Below are 20,389 nucleotides of genomic sequence, written 5' to 3'. Positions count from 1 at the left end.
CTCCACCGAACTGAGATTTCAGCAGTAATGCTAATCCCGGGAGCATCTATTGAGTAATGGTGGCGCAGGTACAAGTCGAATGTAATCACTCCTGAGATCCGCGTAAATTGCAAACCCAAATTTCTAAATTATATTTTAAATGGAGTCAGATAAACGAGTAAAACTATAGTAACCACTAAGCGTACAATACGGCCCCGTTTGAGAACGGAGAATATTAAGAATTGTACTGATCCGTTTCTGGCCAGCTGTAAGCGGGATGTGGGGCAGGTCAATCCATATCCGACCCATGGCAACGGACCCAGTATATTCTTAAACATAATTGTGCTCTGTTCCTGTACAGAGGATAATAATTAACCCTACTAATGTTCTCCCAGCAACGCCAGAAGGACAAGCACGCAAAACCCCCTTCGGCCCCCGCTAAATTCCGTCATTGGGTTAGTGTGGGGTTTTACAGTACACAGACACGAGACATGATGAAAGCAAATTGTTGGTGCATTTATTATAATCCAGTCCAGCTCATACTGTCATTGATTACAATGTCCATTAATATCATCAGCCCGTTACTATTTTTAAATGATCTTACCATGTTAGCTAGTCAGCTAACTAACGTTAGCTGTCTCGGTCAATAAAATAACGACACTCGAACCTGCGTCGTCCAAATCTTTTTCGATAACGTTAGTCGTTTGATCTTGAGTAAAGTACCCTGTTCATTTGGGTATTTTTCGAAGTAACTCCTGTTTGCGAATAGACTTTATTTTCCGAGTCTTTCTTTTTTGTGCTCCGCTCTCAAATCTTCGTGGCTCGCCATCATTCAACATCGTTTCATTAACTTCGTTTTGTTCATGTGCATGTCTAAACTAAAGCAGTGGCGAATGGGACAGTGGTGAACTTGTAGTATTTCAGAAGTTGCCGCAAATGTTATGGGAAGTGAATGTGTTCTGTGTATTATCCATCTATAATTTTTATATTACTTTCTCCTTAGGCCCCTGTTGCTTAAGCCCCACAAGCCCCTGCCAAAGTTCGGCCCTGCGGGTCCTTCAAATGTCAGCTGGTAGCTAGAACCATGCTGTAGTAGCTACTCTAGACACATTGCCACACACCTGCCATTATAATGCTGGAAATGAAATGGGTTCTTGTTGTAAGCACCTGTAAACCAAACCTGTAATGAACATTTTGGCCGACACCAGTTTAATCTTGTATTGTCGTGCGTCTGCTGTCATTAGACAGAATTCAACCTTCCCCTGAACCTTTTTAATTTTCATATCGACACCATCATCAACCTCTCATGAAAAAAAAAACATTTAAAATGTGTTGCTGGCTGCTGTATACAGGGTTCTGTTGTTGTTTCCCTCTAGAGAGCGGCCAGGACCTCCTCCCGGGATGAAACCTACTCATGGTCGAGTCAGCCAGCAGCAACTATTGATATTGTGGCAAAAACGTTCTTTGGGCGCCGCAGAACGGTTTGTGGCATGGCCCCAGCTTCCGATGAGGTAGGTGTTGAATTAGTAGACGTTAGAAGGGTAAGGACTGGAAAAAAACACATTTTCTATACCCAGAGCTGATGGATGTTTCTGAGATGTTAGGAACTGTAAAAACCTTAGCTTTATACACAACCTGCTGGGCGGGTTTGTGTGTCCACCTACGCATACGCCCCCCAGAAATGTTGCTTTTAAAAACCCTCCTTGGCTCATTGCCTCCCCTTTCACATCACATCACATCACATCACATCACATGTCACATGACTAAACACACGTCACACACGCATCCACAGACTGCAAAATGCGTATTTTACACATTACCAACACGAGTCTGGACAAGAACAAACTTTTGCACAGAGAGACCTAATCTAACTATACTTGTTTCTGTTTCTAAAAATATCTCCATTTTAAAAGAAAACTATTTTCTCATAGAACTGGATAACATGCACAGTACTGTATGCTTTCCTGAAAAACTAACAAAAACATACATATTATTTCTTGTTCATTCATGTATTTTGGGTCTGGTTGATGCAGCTACTAAACAATTATACTAATACTATATTAATACTATACTATACTAATAAAGAAAAGATTCAAAACTCTAAAAGCACAAGCACTTTGACACAAAAATCACCTTTTTTTCAAGCATGTTTAAAAAAAACACAAAGATCTTCACTGGACCCTCACAGAAACCTTTACTCTGAAAAATGTACAGTACTGTGCAAGTTTTAGGCAGGTGTGAAAAAATGCTGTAAAGTAAAAATGCTTTCAAAACTAGACATGATAATAGTTTTTTTTGTTTTTTTATCAATTAACAAAATGCAAAGTGAGTGAACAGAAGAAAAATCTAAATCAAATCAGTATTTGGTGTAACCACCGTTTGCCTTCAAAACAGCATCGATTCTTCTAGGTACACAAGTTCTAGGCTTGCACAAAGTCAGGGATTTTGTAGGCATATAATCAGGTGTGTGATTAACCACCCAAGTACTATACCTAAGAGTATTAGAAATATTATATATATACAAAAGATATTGCAAGTATACTTTAACTTTTCAGAACAGCAGAATCTCTTGCCTTAAAAACATAAAGAAAGTTTGTTGCCACCTCGTGCGTCTCCCCAGACAAACTCCAGTGACAAGCGGCCCAGCTATATCATTCCTAAGAATTAAAGTTACGCCATTCATTTGAAAACTCGGGGCAAATTGCTATCACTACTATTCCACAGAAGAAGTCAGGGCAGAGAACAACACTGTGACTAGGTACAACCCCATGACCAGTGACACCACAACACCATCCCCACTAAATGAAAACTGGAACATAAGTCAATATCAGAGACTGTGACGCACCAATGTCCCTCAATATTTTAACACGGATTTCACAGCCCTCACCTACAAGAGACACTGAACCATCAGAAATAAATGGAGTATAAGTGGAGTCGTTCTCAGTTACCGTATTTCCTGGCAAGGGACATATAACATTTGAAAATACAGATGGTCTGGGAACACAACAGAGCAAGGGCATACATGAAACCAATGCAATAGACTTAGAGCTAGGGGAAATGTTGCAGTGTTATGCGGAACTTTAATTGGCAACTTGTTTATCGGGCACTCACCTTTAAAATTCCCTCTGTTATGACACAAATAACAAACCCTAGCGACAAAGAATCTTCTGTCGGTGCCAGGAAGATCTTTCCCCTTGACTGGAGCACAACCGTCCACACCAGATTTAAGAGAAGGGTTTAAAGAAACGTTATGGGACGAACCAGCACAGAAACGATCAGCAGGACCTTTATGAATTAAAACAAATTAAAACAAATTAATCTGCCAGAACCGCAGCCTCTAAGGCAGTGCCCACTTTTCACTCAGTAATATAAGTACCCACAACCCCTGAAACTGAGTTTAACTGCTCTACAACATGGCACTGCCGGTCTCCCCTTTTCCAATTTCGGATACACTATCAATATGGCAAATGGTCAATGGTTGGAATTTATATCGCACCTTTATCCAAAGCGCTGTATAATTGATGCTTCTCATTCCCCCATTCCTATACACACTCACACATCAACGGCGATTGGCTACCATGCAAGGCACCAACCAGTTCATCAGGAGCATTTGAGGCTTAAGTGTCCTGCTCAGCGACACTTTGACACACCCAGGGCAGGATCGAACTGGCAACCCTCTGACTGCCAGACGACTCCGACTGTCTTAGCCGATGTTGCCCCAATACGCTTTGGGTACCAACTCGTATGCTTTTAACACAGCAGCTTTTACCTGGGTATAGGAAATAGCCTGGCCAAAAGCAATGGCTGTGTATGCTTCCTGTGCTTTTCCCAGTTAACACTGATTGAAGTAGAAGCACCTGGCTGTCATCAGACCAGGAACAAGATATGGCAAGTCTCTCAAGCAAGACAAAAAACAAAACAAAAACTTTGTCATTGAACTTGGGCACTAACTTCAAGTCGCTAGTGATACTTTTACTTGAATAGCATGGACCACCTGCATACAAGACACTCTTCTCCACCTGTCATATTAGAAGCTCTTTCTCCATTTTTAGGTTTTCAAGCTCCATCTCAGCCACTCTCAACTTCAGAGCCCCCTCATCAGACATGGTTTCGCGAAATACGCTTGGCTGTAGGGCTAGCTGCTGTAGAAGATCCCTAAGGTGACCAATACTACACATGGAAGATCCCTCAGGTGAGCAATACTACACGTGGAAGATCCCTCAGGTGAGCAATACTACACGTGGAAGATCCCTGAGGTGAGCAATACTGCACGTGGAAGATCCCTCAGGTGAGCAATACTACACGTGGAAGATCCCTCAGGTGAGGAATACTACACGTGGAAGATCCCTGAGGTGAGCAATACTGCACGTGGAAGATCCCTCAGGTGAGCAATACTACACGTGGAAGATCCCTCAGGTGAGGAATACTGCACGTGGAAGATCCCTCAGGTGAGCAATACTGCACGTGGAAGATCCCTCAGGTGAGCAATACTACACGTGGAAGATCCCTCAGGTGAGGAATACTACACGTGGAAGATCCCTGAGGTGAGCAATACTGCACGTGGAAGATCCCTCAGGTGAGCAATACTACACGTGGAAGATCCCTCAGGTGAGGAATACTGCACGTGGAAGATCCCTCAGGTGAGGAATACTACACCCATTCCCGTTATATGCCCCAATGCTCAGCCAACAACAACAACATCACTATAGGTAGTGATGAGGCATCACAGAAATGAATTTACTTTCGGATCCACATGTAGCTGCACTAGACCTTGATGTCTAGTATGCATCAATACCTGGCTACCTTTCATATCGTTATACTGTGTCAGTTAATCCAAATCAGGACACCAACACAAAACAAAATGTAGGTATGCAGAAACGCACAGAAACAGCTTGTGCGCCTCCCAATTCTGGTGTCAGCTTCAGTTGGCTGAGAAAAGTGTAGCCCTACCAGCAGGTTGAGTTTGACCAGAGGAGAGAAGTATAGGCCAACCAGCAGGTTGGGTTTGACCAGAGGAGAGAAGTATAGGCCAACCAGCAGGTTGGGTTTGACCAGAGGAGAGAAATATAGGCCAACCAGCAGGTTGGGTTTGACCAGAGGAGAGAAGTATAGGCCAACCAGCAGGTTGAGTTTGACTGCCAGTCACTGAAAGTGTCAAGTGCTCAACTCTCTGATCAGTACCAGAGGCGTTTCTGGCATTTTAAGACATCCAAGGCTTAACCCAGGGCTCTTTAGGGTTTTTTACATTGCTAAATCCACTATTGTAAGTCTATTTAAGTGAATAACTTACATCATCCAAGTATTTTGTAAGGAACAGCAACTAACATCTTTGGGTAATCAAGGCATATGGTAGTTGCTCACTGTTATTTGTCAGTGCACACACTTTTAGCATGGATAGTAGAAATCAAACCCCTAACATTGAAGGCATTTGTGCTATGTTTTACCAACAAAGCTGCATGATTACTACAGCCAGAAAGGACTCCACCACCACTGCACTCTGTCAATATTACACAAGCCGCATCTGCACCAAATGTTTTAATTTGCCAACTCAGTTTCTTCAGAGGCATGCCAAGTGATGATGGAGCTGAATTTACAGTAGGAAAACAAGATGAACTTGATTCCAATAAATAGGTTGAAATACAGTGCCCTCCATAATGTTTGGGACAAAGACCCATTTTGTTTTGATTTGCCACTATTTTAGATTTGGAATCACACAATCTCAGATTTTAATAAAGGGTATTTTTATACATTTTGGTTTCACCATTTAGAAATTACTGTGGTGTTTATACATAGTCCTCCATTTCAGGGCACCATAATGTTTGGGGCACATGCAGTTCACAGGTGTTTGTAATTGCTCAGGTGTGTTTAATTGCCTCCTTGATGCAGGTATAAGAGAGCTCTTAGTATCTAGTCCAGTGGTAACCAACCTTTTCAAGCCCAAGATAACTTTTCACTCCGAGGAATCACCTTCTACAAGCAGGTGTTCACTCCGAGGGATCACCTTCCACAAGCAGGTGTTCACTCCGAGGGATCACCTTCCACAAGCAGGTATTCCTTCCCAATGAGAATCTTAATAAAGGTACGAATCACCCCCAATCATAAAATGTAACTACAGTAAATCCTCAAATTGTGTCCGGGATTCTATTTGAAGCCGGGCCTCGGATAATAGCCGGGGGCGTGGTCGATTCGGACAAATAAAGGCCGGCCCCCAAATACAAGCCGGGGTAATATTTCCTACCAGTAGGGCTATCAGTCCATGAGCACTAGAAGACATTGTTTCGATTTAACTCAATGAAATAAAAGAGCTCTTCTTAATATTTTATATTGTTGGTTGGTTTAATACTGTTACCAATGAAAAGTCGTTGTCCTACACCATGGGTCTCCAACACGTTGCTCTCAAGCTACCAGTCGCTTGCCGCCCCCTTCTAAGTAGCTTGCCAAAGGCTGAAGCAGTATACATTTAAACACAATTGTTGCCGCGAGGCATTCCAGCCTAGGAATTTAATAAAAAGTCAATCAGGAAAAATTAAAAATTAACTCAATTTAGGCTACTTGGCTACGCAATAAGGTTTCCATGTATTTACAGCACAGCGCACGTTCAATGAATGAATGAAAGCGGCTGCCGTGGCTCGCAATGAACAGACGGGTGGAAATCCCGACACTCTTTCAACTACATAAAACTTAACAGTGAACCATCAAATACCCCCCAGATTTCAGTGCCAACATTTAGCAATAGAATCAAACAGCCCAAAAGTAAATCCCAAACCAAAGCGAAAATCTTTTGATAGCCTATCGGTATGCTGCTCTAAACGAAACGCATGTCTCACAATAAAACTGTTATTGTTATTTTATGGATTCTGGACTTGCATGTGATTTATTGTGTTTGAGAATATTTGCAATAAACTAAGTCTGTTAAGACTGACGCTATGACTTACCAAACGGTGTTTCCTGATTAGCCTACACTAATTGATTTTTGAACGGTTACAGGAAGTGTTGAACAGTGTTGGCCCACTTTAAGTGTAGCCTTTTACTTTATTTCTAAGAATAAAATTCTACACCAGATGCCTAATAAGAAATAAAGGCCTGCCTCGAATACAAGCCCGGACACAATTTGAGGATTTACGGTAACCTAAAATATATGCGATTACTATCCGTTTGAAATGTGAAAGTGAGTGGAAAGCGATTCAATTATATTGCTTGCAATGCTTTATGGGATGCGTAGTTCAGTCCCGTTCAGTACCGTCTTGTACCTTTGCTTTTTTCTGTTTTGTAATATGACTTAAATTAAAAATAATAAACAAAATGACACAAGAGAAATTCAGATTGTCTTTCCCAAAACCCCCTGGATTCAGTTGAAAAATATGTCTTATCTATATACACATTATTAGGTATTTATTTTTTAGACTTATTGGTCTTCTGCTGCTGTAGCCTATCCACTTAGAGGTTTGACACGTGTGTTCTCCATACCACTTTTGTATTGAATGGTTATTTGCCTTACTGTCACCTTCCTGTTAGCTTCAACCTGTCTGGCTCTTCTCCTCTGACCTCTCTCATTAACTCATTAAGGCATTCCTACCCACAGAACTGCTGCTCACTGGATGTTTTTTGTTTTTCGCACTGTTACGACTGGCATTCAAGCAGTCAAACAAAACATGGAGACCAGACCAGGAAAATAGATTAAGAGTTTTATTTTCAATAATTGTGTTTCGGTCTGAATGCGTGTCAGAGTGAATCAGTTTAGGGGTGTTTGAGTGTGAGTGCAAGTGGAGTGTGGAAATCCAAAATAACAAAGGAAGACCAAGTCAACCAACAACCACTGTCAAAGGCTCAGCACGGAGTGAGAAATCACTTTCCTGAGCATCTGGGTGAAGCCATTTATCAGGGTCCTCTCAGGTGCAAACACCCAGGAAAATTAGTAACTCGTCAAGTAATTATCCAATCAACAATTAGACCATTCCAGGGGAAGGGAGGGACAGCACGCAGCACTGCCACCTGCTGGACGACAGCTACAACCTCAGCTGGGGAAGACCAGGCATGGTCGTCACACGCACCATTCTCGGCAAACTCTAGAGACTGCCGTGCGTGAGAATCCCAGGAGATCAGCAGTTTCTGAGCTACTCAAACCACCCTGTCTGGCACCAACAATCATTCCATGGTCAAAGTCACTTCACATTTCTTCCACATTCTGGCATTTGGTCTGAAAAAGAGCATAACCACAGGTCTCCTGCATCAGAAACTATCACATAACCACAGGTCTCCTGCATCAGAAACCACTTTTCTGTAAGTATATAGCTAAAGTAATGTTACAGTGTCACTGAATGCTTCTATAAAAAACACTGGTCTTATTTATTTAACAGAAAAGTTAGAATAGACGTTATAAATGTCCCTGTCACAGTGAGTCACTTGTTTTCTCCCATAAAATCATGTAAGTAGCCTCCTGCTATATGCAATATTACAGTTCTTCAGGTGGCTTCACTTTCACTTTCAATTTCTCAATTCTCACAACACACCCCTGTGGCTCGCATCATTGCTCTGCGTTTACTGGTTTACCATGATCCTTTACGTTTAGGCACCCAGTGCACATACTCTGGTGACAAAAGCCCCACAGTAAAACAGGACTCATACTCTGGTGACAAAAGCCCCACAGTAAAACAGGACTCATACTCTGGTGACAAAAGCCCCACAGTAAAACAGGACTCATACTCTGGTGACAAAAGCCCCACAGTAAAACAGGACTCATACTCTGGTGACAAAAGCCCCACAGTAAAACAGGACTCATACTCTGGTGACAAAAGCCCCACAGTAAAACAGGACTCATACTCTGGTGACTAAAGCCCCACAGTAAAACAGGACTCATACTCTGGTGACAAAAGCCCCACAGTAAAACAGGACTCATACTCTGGTGACAAAAGCCCCACAGTAAAACAGGACTCATACTCTGGTGACAAAAGCCCCACAGTAAAACAGGACTCATACTCTGGTGACAAAAGCCCCACAGTAAAACAGGACTCATACTCTGGTGACAAAAGCCCCACAGTAAAACAGGACTCATACTCTGGTGACTAAAGCCCCACAGTAAAACAGGACTCATACTCTGGTGACTAAAGCCCCACAGTAAAACAGGACTCATACTCTGGTGACTAAAGCCCCACAGTAAAACAGGACTCATACTCTGGTGACTAAAGCCCCACAGTAAAACAGGACTCATACTCTGGTGACAAAAGCCCCACAGTAAAACAGGACTCATACTCTGGTGACAAAAGCCCCACAGTAAAACAGGACTCATACTCTGGTGACTAAAGCCCCACAGTAAAACAGGACTCATACTCTGGTGACTAAAGCCCCACAGTAAAACAGGACACAGTAAAACTGCCTCTATGAATCGGCTTCACCATTCAGCAGCTCCCTTTGGAATCCAAGGAACTGAGAAGCAGAAGCTGTCTCCAACTTACATATCTTGATGGCTTCATTGAAGTATACATTGACGTACAGAAGTAACCCTATCATAACTCTGGCTGATGCTGAGCCCACATCGGCCAAACTGGCTTGTAAGAGTCAAGTAGTTGCATGTACAGTACAGAATAAAAACATTGAGACACCAATTAATATGTAATCAGCAAAACTAGATCAAAGCAAGCATCCCATAGTGTACACAAACATAACAATTTTCTGTAATTCTAGAATCCCGATGTGTCTGATGTCCAAACATATAGCACTAACTCACATATGCCCTTTCAGAAGCATTTCCATAGATTAGTGAAACAAAATTGTTGCTTCATATTATCTGAGTAATTGTTTCCCAATCTTCAAATGGAAAATCACACATCCTACCGTGATAGTAATGTCATCTGCAATCAAATTTGTTGGTAATACTGTTAATACATCCTTTGGAAATGGCTGCTCAAATTAATTAATTCATGCCTATTCACATGCTCAAACAACAGCAGCGGCCATGATTATTTATGAGTCATGTTCATTTAACAAGCTTTCATATTGATTCATACGCAAGCAAATAAAACATAAACCTTCTTCCCTGTCTTAAATGACCAAATTTCTCAGTGTGATATAAGCCATAAAAACAAACTGACATGTGGTGTCCATTGCAGGCAATCTAAACTTTGGGTGTGATGATAACAAAACTGAGCCACACACAAATCCAGGAAATGATAATTGGGGATATTTCCGCATTTCTTTCATTCATTCAGACATTGGAAGGATTACTAAAAAAACATGTTCTTGAGATTTTATTCAATATATTTATTTTCAGTGCACATTTTAACTTCATTATCTTACATCACTCCAGTCTGTTCGACTGGCCAGGTTTATTTTAGTAAAGTTCCATACGGAAAGTAGAAACCACTACGTTTCAACTTAAATGTGTGTGTGTGTGTGTGTGTGTGTGTATTCATAAGTACACATACACACATAAATACAATTATCAGATTTAGATAAAACAGTGATATATAAAACAAAAACATTCAAAATATATATATTTAAAAAAATCTTCCAATCCAGATTGTTTTAATGTGATGCATGATGTGGTGAAATGTGAACATCCAGAATATGCATTCATGTCACTGTACAATTGGATCATTAAGAATCTAGTAGACTCCAGGATGTATGTCCTGAAGGGACAGCAGAGGTAAATGCTGTAGCCTGTATGTAGTTGTTCAGTGAGGGACTGTTTCAGTGTCTTTTTCATATGGCATTAAATCTGTAATCTGTCAAGTGATGAAAGACGACTTCCACCTCAATATAAAAACCTATAAAAATAGATTTAATTTAAATACTCAAATTTGCTCATGTTTTATCACATTTATAACTGACAAACATCAGTTAATCCACCTTTATTACAGACACTGTGTCCTCCTTTGAACAAATGATGTTGTAAAATTATGACCTGTGTCTGCATTTGAGAATGAGGAAACTCCTTCATGTTGCTTTAATTGCGTGTTACTTTTGGGTCATACTCAGCAGAATTCACAATCATAGGAGAATATGGCTCCTGCTCCCAGTTGAAATGACAGACACATTTTTTTTTTTTTTAGGTATATGAAATTTACGATGTATTTTTGCACAGCAGCCAAATTATTTAATGAAAAATGTACAACCAGAACTTATGAAATATGAACATAGAATGTGCACAGAATCAATTTCAGTCAACTGACAGGACAGTGTATAAAGAAATACTAGGTCTTAATGTATCATGAGTGCTCCATCACAACCATAAATATTTAAACGTGCTAAATGCCTAAATGTAAAAATTTCAATGTATGTCTGAAATAGGGGAGGGACCGTTTACCCAAGTAACAAAGTACTCACCAGAAGATTCTGAAATATGAAATCAGAAAATTGGAAAACCTTTTTCAAAAATAATTGCCGTAAATCACCGTAAATTTTGATAGATTATTTTTGTTAAAGGGGACACAGTGCATGTAGAAGTGGGATTGAGAATAGCCTGAGAACTATAATCCAGACCAAGGCGCTCATAGCCTTACAGCAATATAATCCAGACCAAGATGCTCATAACCTTACAGCACTATAATCCAGACCAAGCGGCTCATAACCTTACAGCACTATAATCCAGACCAAGCTGCTCATAACCTTACAGCACTATAATCCAGACCAAGCTGCTCATAACCTTACAGCACTATAATCCAGACCAAGCTGCTCATAACCTTACAGCACTATAATCCAGACCAAGGTGCTCATACACAGCAGCTATAATCTTGTCCAAGTGAACACTCTGGCGTGAGATAAGACTGCCCAGATTCAAAGGATGGGATATAAAACAATGGTCAGTTAATTATTATGACCAATCATGATCTTGTAGAGGTGGGGCTTAAATTAGAGGTCGGGATTCAACCCAGGATAACACCAACTAGAACCAATCAGATGACCAATTTTCTGATATTGGTGTCCCTTCTCCAGGGTAAACTGAAGGGCTGGGTCTGTGAGCGATGCAGTCTCTGACTCAATATAATCTAAATAAATTAATTGGTAGTCTTTCAAATGAAATGTTGGGTTTTCAGAATATAACATTATTGGAGAGAGGCCCAAGTGAGCTCTCCACATCACCCCTATTTTACATTCAAAACATATTTTACCAATATATTTTTACAATATATTTATATATTTTTTAATGAATACAAATTGTGGTGCACAATGTGGAGTCGCTCATGTCTATTGTGGACACGCAAAGGAATACAAGACAAAATATTTGCATCTTCTTAAAGAATTCACACTTTTTCCGCACATTAGTACAATGACCAAGAAACAGACACTGACAAAACAAGACAGGACAAATACACAGGCAGATATTTACAGCTTACAGGGTCATCTAAATACCAACAGGAACATGCCTTCTGTACAAAATAAAATTGAAGCTATTTTTCAATACATCAGCAAATGGGCATGCTACAGAAAAAAAGGGGGTAGGACAGTAAAGTTTATTCACCTGGCAAAGCAGTCTTTTGAAATAAACAGTGAAGTGTGAAGGTAGGAATGAGTGTTTTAAAGAAACAAAATAAATAATTATAATTTGGCACATGTAACAAATATCCCCAATCTTTAAAAACAATACACAAATAAACGAGATCCACATCCACTTAAAATATACTTCTGTACCATCCAAGAGAAGGTAGAGAGGGCAGAGATACAACAGACACACACTGCATTTTGACACTTTCCTCTAAGGGAAAAGTTAGTGTAAATCCACTTTGGATTAAAATATAGGCTTTGAAATAATTTTAGTTTTAGTTGGTTCAACTTTAATTCTAAAATTATATTTCATTACATAAATATGTATTGTACAAGGCTTGTTCTTTAAAAGTTCACAGAATTATAAAAGCAACACCCTCCAAAAACGTACCCGCTTTGTGTCGGACCCAGGAGGTAGGGAAGAATTTCTTAACCCAAAAAAAATGTTTGGGAATATTTGTTACCATTATAATGCTACAGATGGGAAAGGGGAAAGACCAGAATCAGGTCCAATGATCCAGTGTGAATGATAAAAACACCGAACGTTTCTGACATAACCCAGAATTATGCTACCATGAAAATATAGCCATATCTTCAAAATCACAGTGAACAGTGACATGGAATGTTTTTTTGTTTTTTTTCTTGTTTTGTTTTTTTCAAAATGGATGTCATGACATTTGGCACAACCAATCTCTACCTTCTTATAATTAGTGTAGAGATTTTATAATTTATTCCAGGAGCGTGAGAGAAGCACACCATAAGAACATTTCCCATATATTGTACATTATTGTATTTACATACACGTGAATATAAACACATCAAGTTGTGTGCAAATCGTATCACCTTCAGCAAGCCAAGGCAAGAAATGGTTATGATAGGGAGTCTACTCACCAATGTATTGAATTTCTGCTGCAATGTTTACCTTATGATATATTCATGAGGATTCACATCACTGCAGAACACTCCACACACTTGCTTCTGTGTGAACCATCTGACAGAGAATGTTGTGATCTTTGACTTTGGGCAAAAATTGAGCTTTAGACAACCCAAAAACAGTTTACAGGTGCTTTGTTTCAACACAGGGAAATGGATGAACAAACAGAATCCCCCTCCACCCCATCATGTGAGTCCTGCTACCCTGTCAACACGGATGGGTCATTCTTTTTAAATATGCCTCTCCTTAGCAATAGACAATAAAAAGTCACAGTCAGAGAGACAGCTAACTGCACCCAGCAACGTTGGCACATGGCACTCAGCAACGTTGGCACATGGCACTCAGCAACGTTGGCACATGGCACTCAGCAACGTTGGCACATGGCACTCAGCAACGTTGGCACATGGCACTCAGCAACGTTGGCACATGGCACTCAGCAAAGGCTGCTAGGGTAATGTTCTGCACAAGCCCAGCCAGCATCATCAGAAATGGAATAAATGCACTAACAGTAACAGAGTAAAACCACAATTACATAAACTGGAGGGGCAACCCTTTGCTTTTAAAAAGAAACAAAACATTTACAGTTCAATATTATTACCAGTTTATACAATACATTGTGATTAGAGACAGTATGGCACATGTTAACAGTTAAATAAAATGCAAAGGCGCAAATGTTGGAAAACAGAGTAGAGATGTGTTCTCAGCAAATGTTCACCTTCTGGAACAAATGTCCATTTTAACAGAATACACAAAGTATGCCACTTCTCAAAAAATGCCTGAAATCAACAATACTTTTCTTACACTCTTTTTAAAAAAAAAACTAGTCATTAGTACTAAAAAATTTCATAGATGTATTTTAATACAATTATGTTTGATGTGCCACCTGTGTGGGAGGTGGGACTGAAGCAGTAGCCAGTGAGTGTTCTGAGCCTTCTCTGAAGGAACGTCAGATGTTCTGAGCCTTCTCTGGAGGAACGTCAGACCCCACCACAACCTGGGAGGGTGCCAAACCACTTTCACATTTCCTTGTTTTGTAGGACCTGCTTTAATGGCATACCGTTTGAAAAATCGTGTTTTTTATTCAATTCCACTTGAGGCTGTGTCAGACGTAGTGCTGATTTCACAAGGGATGACTATGGCAGGCACTGCACCTCCACCTCTGGCTGTGGCCTAACTGTTAAGGGATGACTGTGGCAGGCACTGCACCTCCACCTCTGGCTGTGGCCTAACTTTTAAGGGATGACTGTGGCAGGCACTGCACCTCCACCTCTGGCTGTGGCCTAACTGTTAAGGGATGACTATGGCAGGCACTGCACCTCCACCTCTGGCTGTGGCCTAACTGGTAATGAATATGTTAATAGCAGCTGTAGGAATGGTAGCACGTGCAAACATGAAGTATTTTAAATTAGCATCATCTAAATGACCCATACTGAGGTTCCATTACGTTGCGGTAAACTAAAACATCCCATATTGAGGTTCTACTGTGTAGCGGTAAAGTACGACAACCCATACTGAGGGTCGAGCAGAGCACCAGGACCTCCCCAGTGACCACTCCCAACACTTCAAAATCAGTCACGTGTGGGCCAATGAGCTCCAGAATTCAGTGTGTGAAAGTAGATGTTCAGCCTTTTGCGCTGAGCTTAATTTGGCACAACGATCATTTAAAAAAGGGGCAGCAGAACAAGGAGTCTGCAGGCAGGAAAGCAAGAGCAAAATTCACAAACTGTTCACCTCCACATTCACGGTGACAAAAGTAATAAAATAGTTAAACTCCTGTATATAAATATTTTTGATAATAAATAATTTTTTTATGAAATCATGTCTTATTGATGAAAAAAATCTTATTTCAGTAACCAACTTCCTTGTTTCCATTACCAACACGTCGTCATTAAATTATAGTCATGTAAAATCATGAAAAAAAACATCAAGATGAAAACTGACACATAATTTTATCAAGAAGTATTGTTTTATATATTAGACCTTCTGATAAATAATATTCTGTTAAAAAAAAGAACATTTCACGCTAGTCCCGGGGGTCAGCAAACTCCATTCTGGCCCACAATGTAACAAAAACCAATTTAAATAACTATTGTGGGAGTTATTTATTTAAAAAACTCGTTAAAAACATTGTGGTCTCAGTCTACAGCCTAGACTTGATTATTACTTTTTTGGATTTGATGCTAGCCCTCCAACATCTACACTTACAAATACCACCCCCCATACTTCTGATACCAGCTGACTGGAACACAGATTTGGCACTTTTGCACAAAATACACCTGACCAAGTATATTCTTCCCATCAGAAGAACTTCATCCCTTTATCAGTTCTGAAATATGACCAAGAGCAATGATTGGTCAATTTGAGGCATCAATATTCTAGTCATGAGCATGAACTAAATCTCACTAATGACAAGCACTGATTTGGGTAAGATATCCAAAAGCTGCACATTAATGCAATCATTTTGAGAAATCAAGCATCTGTTTACAGAGTAATCAAGCAGCTATCTTTAAGTGTAAATCCATTCTCAGAGGACAGTACCCCCTGCACTAAGCCCTTTTCTGGATCCCTCCCTGACACCAGTGACCATGTCACATTGTACTACAAGAGAGCCACGACAGGTCGCACACAGTACTACAGGAGAGCCACTACAGGTCGCACACAGTACTACAGGAGAGCCACTACAGGTCGCACACAGTACTACAGGAGAGCCACTACAGGTCGCACACAGTACTACAGGAGAGCCAGTACAGGTCGCACACAGTACTACAGGAGAGCCACTACAGGTCGCACACAGTACTACAGGAGAGCCAGTGACAGTCACACCCCATTAGCCCTACAAAAGGGACATTTACGCAGCAGCAACCAGAAGAACCTTTTTTTTCCAAATTAAACACACCGTACCCTTGCTTGATCAGGGAATCCTGTCCCATCACTACAATGCAAAAGGTCCCAGGCACGGCTGGCTAATGTGATTGGGCAGCCTTAAGCTGCTTTCACATAATGAGCGTCAAGCTCTAGGTGTTGACTGCACATCAAGTGTCGGCAGTTGAAATTTGTTGTCATCCATCCAGGAAGCCGTTGGATCGTTAAAACGTAAGAAGCCATAACAATATGTGATAGTAGTAGGTTGTCTGCAGTAAAAGGCTAAATTGCATACTCGCATTGTGAAACCAATAATATTGACTTAATCCCAAAACGTCTAGAAACTAACCGGGCTAACTCAGTTAGCCATGTAGCCTATGTGAAGCGACTCTGTCCATGCTGCTAGGTAACGTATGCCTGCTTCATACAAAGCTGTGATGTGACTGGACACGCTAGGAAAGGTCAGCTTCAAACAAGGTCAAAGTTTAAACAATTTGAACCCTGATGGCACTCAACTTGGCTTTATTCGGAGCTGTGTGCTATACCAGGCTTAGCGTTGAAGCCTGACTTGGCCATCCATAGGGGTTTAATGGCCTGACGCCATGCAAGTGTTTCGACGCTAATCATGTGAAAGCAGCTTCAGAAAGGCCTACAGGTCTCACTATGGAAGTACCTGAAAACAAAAAGCCATCACCATACCCTTCACAGTAAGGTCCGCTTTCAGCTAGGAGAACCTCCTGCACAAACAGCATTCAGGCCAAAACAGGGAAAGACACGTCACTTTTCTCATGGAATCCAGAGGAGCTCCACCACTCACAGAGTACATTGGTAATAAGAGCCAGAACAATGCTGATGGCGACTGGTCAGTACTTTCAGAACAATACACTTCAGCTATTGAGTATACTTTCTTTATTCTTATCTGTCCTTATGAAGTTATTTTGGGTTCTTTTTGTCATCTCCCTAAGATCTGACTACTCATATTGTCACCCTCCTTAGTTTGTCTGATATTAATTATAGAGCCAACCCCAGCTGTTGGATTGAAGGTCAGTGCTGATGAAGCAGGGGTGAAATGCTTGCAGTAATGACTGACACATTTGGGATGGACTCAATGACGATTTATTCCAATGGTCAGTGTGTTGTCTTGATGCCCAGATAAATAAACTACTCATCCCTTTCTATTGTTTATGCTCCAGTTGTTAGGTGACCCAGCCAGACCATCACCATTTCCTTTATCTTGTCTACTCTATAGCAGTTAAGAGTAGACAAGAGTTGGCGGTGTCCACAATCTGTGTCATCTGAATACTTAAAATGGTCATCTCAGGGCGTTTGCTCTGACAGACTTCTGTGCAGAAGGTAAATAACACAGGAGAAGCCTCTTGAGTCTGGTGATGAACCAGTAGAGATGTCCCTGATGTAACTGCACTGCCCTTTGTATCGAACCCAGGTCTTTATGTCAAGAAGGTGATCACTGATGAGACGTGAGAGTCTATTTTAATATGCCTGAATTGTGTTCAAGACACTTTATAAAGTGTATTTACAAACACCAGTCTATTAAGTGATTTTGATATCTTTGAACCAGATGAAGAAGTTCAAAAGAGCATCACTACTCTGGTGGTAGGCAAACTGCAACACGTTTGCGATTCTCTGCACACTGTAACAGGTCTGCTATTCTCTGCACACTGTAACAGGTCTGCTACTCTCTGCACACTGTAACAGGTCTGCTACTCTCTGCACACTGTAACAGGCCTGCTACTCTCTGCACACTGTAACAGGCCTGCTACTCTCTGCACACTGTAACAGGTCTGCTACTCTCTGCACACTGTAACAGGTCTGCTACTCTCTGCACACTGTAACAGGTCTGCTACTCTCTGCACACTGTAACAGGTCTGCTACTCTCTGCACACTGTAACAGGTCTGCTACTCTCTGCACACTGTAACAGGTCTGCTACTCTCTGCACACTGTAACAGGTCTGCTACTCTCTGCACACTGTAACAGGTCTGCTACTCTCTGCACACTGTAACACGTCTGCTACTCTCTGCACACTGTAACAGGTCTGCTACTCTCTGCACACTGTTAGATTTGTGAAAGCACCCCATGTTAAAAACACTTGACAGACGCTAATATGGCAGGTCAGAAGTAATCCATTGGGTTTGTCATCTTTGGCACAGAAGACATATATGATGACTCCCACAGGGCTGGCACTGTGTGCTTGCTCCTCGAGTGAGCGATTTAACATATCACAGTCAGTTATGACAGGACTGCAGTACATTACATTTGTTATTTAGTTGACAGTTTTATCCAAAGCGGTAATGCAGTTGCTTAGACTAAGCAGGGGACAATCTGCTGTAGATGTTACGTCTCAGCAAACTAACTGCAATGACCCCAATATGCCTTAGACCGCATTCTCACATACTTCAATCATCTCCAAGCACCTCTCATCTGTCCACCTTCCAAGAAAGATTTCCAGCTTCCTCTTTGTACGTCCTCTTCTACTCTTGGATTACTTTATTCAGCCTGACATAGTTGAGGTTTGACTCCTGAATAGAATTTTCTCCTTTACAATTCGTTTTTTTTTGCAAATTTGCACCAATTGCCACTGGTTTTGTTGAATATTTATTGTTACCAATGTACTCTGTGATTGGGGGATGGCTTTTCTGTAATAAATGATTCAATATTGGTCCTATGCTGGTTTTATCATAACATTCAGCACAGGAAATACACTTGGGCCTGGCACTCACCCTCACTCACCCTCACCATTACTACAGTATTAATCACACAACACTGTGTGCACGCAAACATGCCAGCGCGTCAAAACGGAAAACATGGGCCAGCCAGTCTGGTCTCGTATTTACAGCTGCATTGTGTGGGCCTTGTGTGTATAACAAACAGACTGTCGAGACTGAAATATATCTAGCAACCGGACTAAACTATTGAAGTCACAATGATAATTTAATATTCCAGTAGGGGGGAAAGTGTAGAGATGCTAACTGATTATCAGAGTTTACACCTATAATAACATACAGATGTGAAGAGCAGTTTGTGGTACGCGATTACTGACACATTGGTCAACCTGTGCTTAGCATATATTTGTGGGGGGGGTTTTTTTGTCTTTGAAAGAGGTAGAACAGTTAGTTGAGTTAGATGTCTGTTATGAAAATCAACGTAGCAGCTTGAGCAGGGTTAGGTTATCATCTCTTTAGATGTGTCAGTTATGCAAAGCAACTGAGCGTTGTGTAATAACCCACACATGCACTGGTGTTGGAAACATTGTTACAGCCAACACCAGGGATCATCAGCTCTGGCCCTCAAATGCAAATGGTTTTCTTTTCTCCTGGGTAATTAGCAGTTGGGGGGTCTCCACACCTGACTCGCAGGTGAAGGGAGGATGGAAAACTAGCAGTTCTTGGCCTTCAAGTACCGAGAGTAGATGATCCCTGTAAACTATCTGTCACCTCACACAAAAACTAGGTCAATCAAAAACTTACACCGAAACAGAAATAATCACACAAAAAAAATGAGAGAACGATGCCTTTAACTCCAACCTACTAGATCAGGTTTTGGGCTGCTAGATCTGATTCTGGGAGGCGATTGACTGCTATCTAACCTACCAGAAGCTCTTTGAATCGGGCGATCAGCTTACTTAGCAATTTAACACGTCCAACTCTTCAGAGCTCATCACAGAAACACAGTGCCAGTACAAAGTGCAGCATGAGGCTGGGTTTCAGTACTGTGGGTGCCCTGCTGGAGAACTCATGCTACACAGTCTAATTACCACAATCATATGCGCCCTCTGCTGGAGAACTCATGTTACACAGTCTAATTACCACAATCATATGCACCCCTTGCTGGAGAACTCATGCTACACAGTCTAATGACCACAATCATAGCAGCAATGGGCCAAGGATGCCTGCCACCAGCTCGCAACCCAGGACTGATTTCATTAGTATAGGAGATACCACTGTTCATCAAGGACTGATTACATTGGCACAGAGGATCTCCAGCAATTCAACAAGAATACATAATACATTTCCATCCTGCATTAACACTGGCAAGGCCATTTACTCTGACAGCTTTAACTGTATGGGCATTTAAACCGATTTCAAACTGTCCTGATGGGAAAGCTATCACCTGGC

At 41.2% G+C, this 20,389-nt stretch overlaps 1 protein-coding gene across 1 annotated transcript in view; it reads right to left on the bottom strand.

Moving 5' to 3' along the window:
• frs3 (fibroblast growth factor receptor substrate 3) overlaps positions 1-20,389 on the bottom strand; it is a 59,616-nt gene that overhangs the window by 11,436 nt on the left and 27,791 nt on the right. The window lies entirely within an intron of this gene.

Source organism: Conger conger, chromosome 10 (assembly GCF_963514075.1).
Source record: "Conger conger chromosome 10, fConCon1.1, whole genome shotgun sequence".
Classification (NCBI taxonomy): Eukaryota; Metazoa; Chordata; class Actinopteri; order Anguilliformes; family Congridae; genus Conger; species Conger conger.
The sequence above is the reverse complement of the archived record's forward strand: the minus strand, read 5'-3'. Positions and strand labels throughout refer to the sequence as shown.